General features: G+C 58.8%; 3 non-coding genes across 3 annotated transcripts in view; all 3 read right to left on the reverse strand.

The window, feature by feature from the left end:
* The window catches only part of LOC142792199 (large subunit ribosomal RNA), a 3,957-nt gene extending 3,850 nt beyond the window's left edge, over positions 1–107 (reverse strand). Inside the window, exon 1 of the ribosomal RNA XR_012890740.1 lies at positions 1–107. This exon is cut by the window's left edge and continues 3,850 nt beyond it. This is a non-coding gene — a ribosomal RNA (large subunit ribosomal RNA).
* A 1,154-nt stretch (positions 108–1,261) lies between these two features.
* Positions 1,262–1,414, reverse strand: LOC142792192 (5.8S ribosomal RNA). Its single transcript, XR_012890733.1, has one exon. It is a non-coding gene; the product is annotated as a 5.8S ribosomal RNA (ribosomal RNA).
* Positions 1,415–3,133: 1,719 nt separating this feature from the next.
* LOC142792182 (small subunit ribosomal RNA) lies at positions 3,134–4,948 on the reverse strand. The gene has a single exon (XR_012890725.1). It is a non-coding gene; the product is annotated as a small subunit ribosomal RNA (ribosomal RNA).
* Between the last annotated feature and the right edge of the window lie 1,503 nt (positions 4,949–6,451).

Here is a 6,451-nt window from a genome sequence, read left to right on the forward strand (position 1 = left end):
TCGGTCCCGTTTCGCTCGCAGCTACTCGGGGAATCCCTGTTGGTTTCTTTTCCTCCGCTTAGTGATATGCTTAAATTCAGCGGGTTGTCTCGCCTGATCTGAGGTCGACAGCGGATACATTCGCTTCCATCAACTTCCTGCACGACCGCGTGCGCTCGCCCTACCAAGTGCGCCCGCAACCCTGTACAGGGCCACTTCTTCACAAGGCTGGCAATCGGCTTCCCCGCTGCACGCGTGCGGCGCACAACCGGTGTGACGTGGAAGTGACGGGACACGTTCGTAAACCCATCGCGAACCGAGTACGACGCCCTACCAAGTGCGCCCGCAACCCTGTACAGGGTCACATCTTCACAAGGCTGGCAAGCGGCATTCCGCTGCGCGCGTGCGTCGTCCGAGCAGTTGCGTGATAAACGACCGTGTCGAAAGCCCAAACACCGCCGAGGCCAGTCGCCGCCGCCGCAAGGGCAGCCACGCAGCCTGGCGAGAGGCATCGTCTCGTGTAGCGTCGCCCCCGCCCCAACTGGAGTGGCCCAGTTTTTTGAACGGGACGGGAACTGCGAAGCACTTAGACCGACGGCGGACTACGACGAGAACGCCTTAAGCTTCGCCAACGTTTCGCCAACTCGTGCGGGAGACTTTTTCCGCTTCGCGGCAAGTCGTCGCGCCGTGCTCTCCGCATCAACCGCGTACGCAGCGAACCGCAAACGTCGGGCGCAGCCTCCTCACCTCCCTGCGCTTTGCGCGCGAACGTTCCCTGTTCGCGCGGCAAAGCCTGGAGGAGGCACGGCCCCGCAGCGTGTTCGAGCGCCCGGTCTACGGGACACCCTGCTTACTTCGAGGGCAACAAGCGCAACGCAAGGCTGCGATCTCGCGCACTTTGCGCACGGCTGGAGAAGCTTTGCTGGCCGGCTTTCGCTCCTCGTGTTTACCGTGCGTTAAAGTTGCGCGTCCGTGGCTCTCGCAGCTCTTGCGCGCCCGGTCGCAGAGAGGAGTACGCAACCTCGACCGCACTTTCCCTGCAGGCTTCCTTCCGACTCGAAGTCCTGCGGCGGTCTCAACGAGGTGCCACATCCTCAATGCAGTCGGTCGCCCCCGTTTCGGTTGGGCTCTGGCACGACGGTCGCCACCGTCTCGCCCTTGAGTGGCCGCTGTTGGCGCTCGCTGTGAGGTGTTCAGCGTGCTGTCCGTGTTGCCGACGCGGTCAAAACGAGTCGACGGCTCACGTTCCCTTGTGCGCCGAAGGCTCTCTTGATATGTGATCCGACCCTCAGACAGACGAAGCCAAGGGAAGACCCAAGGCCGCAATGTGCGTTCAAAGAATCAGTGCTCAGTGTGTCCTGCAATTCACACCAAGTCTCGCAGCTGGCTGCGTTCTTCATCGACCCGAGAACCGAGTGATCCACCGCTTAGAGTCGTGAAAAAGTGTTTGTTCAATTCCGTACAGTCAAAACCAAACGTTTCTGGCACTCGGCCAAACAGTGGCCAAGAAGGGCGCTTTTCAGCGCACGCTTGGACTCCAAAACTCTGCCGCGCCTTTTTCGGCTGCCGCAAATCGAGCAAACGGTGTGTTTCGGACGGCGTTTCGCTTTCGCTACTTGCGAGTGCTTTCGTGGTCCACCCCTCTATAAATACTCGGGAGGCGTCGAAGCCGGTTCTCCAAGCCGGACCCGTAGGTATCGTTGTGTGCTCGCTCTCATTGGCCCGCCTAACCAGAAAATGCCTGCGGTACACCCATTTGGATAAGAGTGCACGCAGATGCGGGCCTCGACGGCTACACATTTCCTCGGGCGGCCGCCTCCCGGCCTCCGTGGAGCGCGGGATGCACGGTCCCATCGACAAGCCTCTCCCGTTTTTACCGTGGCGTCGCGGTTCACCACGGCAGGCGGGTCGGTCTCCTCCGCATAAAAAGGGGGACCCCCGCTTTTTGTTCCACGAAATCGCACAAGCTTTTTTCGCATCCACGGTTTGCCACCGCACACCAAAATGCCGATCCGGCTGCCTACTTTAGCCAACAGGTGGAGCCAGGCGCGCCGTACTTGCGCGGCACTTCCCACGTCCACCGAAGTCGGTGCCAAGGACCACTTTCGGCGCCGGAGCCGCGTACGAGCCTACTCGAGGCGGAAGAACGAAGCCAGCAAGGGCCTGGCCGCAAGTGCGTTCAATTGTCGGGACGTCCAAGTCCCTCGTTCTTCCGTGCTTCCTCTTTCGGCAAGTCGTTGCGGCACCTTCCCAAAGCGCGCAGACCCGCTAATCGCGACGAGCGCGACGTGGCCGTGCCGCCTTTCCCTCGGCAGCAAGCAAAACGCCTGGCAACGTCGACGCTCCCCTAACCGCGATCTCGCACCGTGTTTCGTGTGGCGAATTCAAAAGCCGGCCGGCGCTGCTGCAACCATTACGGTCGGTACGCATACGCCGCGGAGGGCGGGACGGTCATCGGAGCGTGCGGTTCCTCCATCGAGTACTGCGCACCTCGGCCGTCGCATCGCCGTGCCATGACCGGCCGCGCGTCAACGCGAACCGGTGCCAGCGAGATCCCTCGCCTGCAAGAACCGACCGGCAGCCTCCGTCACCCGAGGACGCGGAGGCGCTTGCCGCGGACGGCGGGACGGTATGCACTGGTGCACAGCGGACCCGTCACATCGCCAGTTCCTTGACCGACCGCCGACGCTTGTGCCGTTCCTCTCGTACTTGGCAGTCGCCGCGCGATTGTCGGGTCTCGTTCTTGCACGCTCGAACGGTCGGGAGGGCACTCGGCTGGCGTTTCGGGAACGCGCAGCCTCGCCTTCTACCGACGTAACCACGACTCGCCGTTCGCGCTCCGCCGCTCCTGTTTACAGTACTAGGCGGTCCCGCAGCGGTCGGGTCGCGCATTTCGAGCGCTTCGAGCCACGGTGCAGTGGCGGGTCGAAAGCCGACCTATGAGTGCGTTGCGCCGTTTGTACCCGCGTCCGCCACCTGGCCGACCGTCCAAGGTCGCGGTGTTGGCGTCCGCTGGGCGCAACAATTTGTCACGGGGTGCCGCTCCACATTCAGGCAGCCCCGTGGGGAAAAGCCGACCCCGCGTCCAAACGGGGTCAGCGGCAGAAAGTGTCGGGCGCAGACGCAGCTGAGGCGCTCACCCTTCACAATCCGTTAATGATCCTTCCGCAGGTTCACCTACGGAAACCTTGTTACGACTTTTACTTCCTCTAAATGATCAAGTTTGGTCATCTTTCCAACAGACCGGCGCAACCGAAAGGCCGCGCCGGACATCGGTCCGAAGACCTCACTAAATCATTCAATCGGTAGTAGCGACGGGCGGTGTGTACAAAGGGCAGGGACGTAATCAACGCGAGCTTATGACTCGCGCTTACTGGGAATTCCTCGTTCAAGGGGAACAATTGCAAGCCCCTATCCCAATCACGAAAGAAGTTCCACGGGTTACCCAGTCTTTTCAGACAGGGATAAAGACACGCTGCTTCCTTCAGTGTAGCGCGCGTGCGGCCCCGGACATCTAAGGGCATCACAGACCTGTTATTGCTCTGTTTCGTGCGGCTAGGAGCCGCTTGTCCCTCTAAGAAGGTTGTAAGGTGCTGGGAACCCCGCACCTATTTAATAGGCTAGAGTCTCGTTCGTTATCGGAATTAACCAGACAAATCGCTCCACCAACTAAGAACGGCCATGCACCACCATCCACCGAATCAAGAAAGAGCTCTCAATCTGTCAATCCTCCCAGTGTCCGGGCCGGGTAAGTTTTCCCGTGTTGAGTCAAATTAAGCCGCAGGCTCCACTCCTGGTGGTGCCCTTCCGTCAATTCCTTTAAGTTTCAGCTTTGCAACCATACTTCCCCCGGAACCCAAATACTTTGGTTTCCCGGAAGCTGCCCGCCGAGTCATTTGAGTAACTCAGGCGGATCGCTGGTTGGCATCGTTTATGGTCAGAACTAGGGCGGTATCTGATCGCCTTCGAACCTCTGACTTTCGTTCTTGATCAATGAAAACATTCTTGGCAAATGCTTTCGCAGTAGTTCGTCTTGCGACGGTCCAAGAATTTCACCTCTAGCGCCGCAATACGAATGCCCCCGTCCGTCCCTCTTAATCATTACCTCGTATTCCAAAAACCAACAGAACAGAAACGAGGTCTTGTTCTATTATTCCATGCAAGTTTATTCAGGCGACTCGCCTGCGTTGAGCACTCTAATTTTTTCAAAGTAAAAGCACCGGCCATCTCGAGGCACACAATGAAGTGCACCAAGAAAGAACCGGCATGATGTTCAGTCCGAGCCGTCGCATCGGGTAGATGCACTACTCGTCTGGAACTGAGATCCAACTACGAGCTTTTTAACCGCAGCAGCTTTAGTATACGCTATTGGAGCTGGAATTACCGCGGCTGCTGGCACCAGACTTGCCCTCCAATTGATCCTCGTTAAAGGATTTAGAGTGTACTCATTTCAATTACGGGGCCTCAAAAGAGTCCCGTATTGTTATTTTTCGTCACTACCTCCCCGTGCCGGGAGTGGGTAATTTGCGCGCCTGCTGCCTTCCTTGGATGTGGTAGCCGTTTCTCAGGCTCCCTCTCCGGAATCGAACCCTGATTCTCCGTTACCCGTAACAACCATGGTAAGCAAGTAACCTACCATCGAAAGTTGATAAGGCAGACACTTGAAAGAAACGTCGCCGGCTCGTGGCCATGCGATCAGCACAAAGTTATCCAGAGTCACCACACAATACGGGCCGAAACCCGATCGATCTTGGTCTAATAAAAGCACCCGTTACCCAAAGGGCTCCAGGCTCACTGCATGTATTAGCTCTAGAATTGCCACAGTTATCCAAGTAGGAAGAAACGATCTAAGGAACCATAACTGATTTAATGAGCCATTCGCGGTTTCGCCTTATTTCGGCATGTACTTAGACATGCATGGCTTAATCTTTGAGACAAGCATATGATTACTGGCAGGATCAACCAGGTAATCGTTCGACTGCGCGTCCGTCCTCGCCTTCGGCGGGCCGGACGCAGTCTGTGTGCGGCGGAGGCCACCTTCAGGCGCCCCAACACGCTTATTTTGCACTCCGAGATGACGGCGTTCGAGCTCGCTACGGCACAACCTTCCCGAAAGACGAGTGGGAGCCGTGCGGCAAGAAGCACGTTCATGCTCGCTCTTTTTCGTTGCATCGACTCGGTCGCGCCGTGCGGGTTGCCCAAGCCCGCTGCACTGTCGGTGGACCGGCCGGAACTAGCAACGGAGCCGAGACTGCAAAGCCGCCAGACGACGGGTCACGCCCGCGTCTTCGGCGCTTTCGCATCTGAATCGCCCGAGGACGACACGGAACACACCTCGATATCGTGGTAAAACGGCACCGTCCGACAACCAGCCCCTAACGCATCAAGCGGATGAGGCTGCAGACGACTGCCGTGGATTCCCCTGGAGCAGACCCGAGGACACACTTGACGAGGCCGAAGCCCGCCGCATATCAGACACCCGGTCGCTTTCGCGTACGCCGCTCACGAGAACCCCCACATAATAGCAGCGATAAGTACCCAGACCTCCTTGGGCACTAATACGAGCGTACTCGAGAAAATTTCACCGCGGGTGTGCCCCGAAACGTGTGGCACGTTGAGCGTGCCACAAGTCTACGTCGCTCTCAAACCCGCCGAGGTCGTAGAATTTGCGACCCTACTCACGAAATTCCCACCGAGGATACGGCCGCAAACGTACCGCACCTTGGGTAGGCCACGAGTTTGTGCAACACTACGCTGACGGCACAGCACCGAGGTCGTGCGCGCACGCACGGGAAAATTCCGCCGCGGTTTCTGCCGAAAACGTGAGGCACCACGACTCTCCGCAAGTTCGCGTCGACTGCGAAAGACCGAAGTCGTGAACGACGTGTCCGCTACTCGCCGCCGACACGCTGGACACCAAACGTACAACGACTCGACGGCGTCGTAGAGGCCCACGACGCGGTTTTCCTTAACGACGTCTCGGCGTGGCACCGACAGGTTAGAACGGCCGACCAACGTTCCCTGTCCGCCGTTCGGCTCAGTCGAAGGGCTCGGCGACTTCGGCAACGCTGCGAAGCCGCACGGTGACGCACGCCATGTCCCCATTTTTTTTTTTTTTTCTTTCTGCGTCTGCCGGGGTGCCCCTATAATAGCAGCGATAAGCACCCAGACCGCCGTGGGTCGCTCGCCCCGGCTGACGTGGTTTTTCGTACTCCTGCGGCGGTCGCCGTCAAGCACGTCCAAATACGCTACTTTCGTGGGCGCATTCACGCTCTTTCGCTTCGCCGGAGTGCCAGCACTCACTCTGCCAAAAACGGCGAACATCCGAGCGGCGGTTCCCACTTTTGCGTCGGCGTCGCAAACCCCGCCCCGGCAGACGAGGTTTGCCGTACTCGTGCGACGGTGGCCGGCGGGCACGTCGAAAGACGCCGATATCGTGCGCGAATTGGCGCACCTTGGCTTCACCGGAGTG

Source organism: Rhipicephalus microplus, unplaced genomic scaffold (genome assembly GCF_043290135.1).
Source record: "Rhipicephalus microplus isolate Deutch F79 unplaced genomic scaffold, USDA_Rmic scaffold_206, whole genome shotgun sequence".
Taxonomy (NCBI): Eukaryota; Metazoa; Arthropoda; class Arachnida; order Ixodida; family Ixodidae; genus Rhipicephalus; species Rhipicephalus microplus.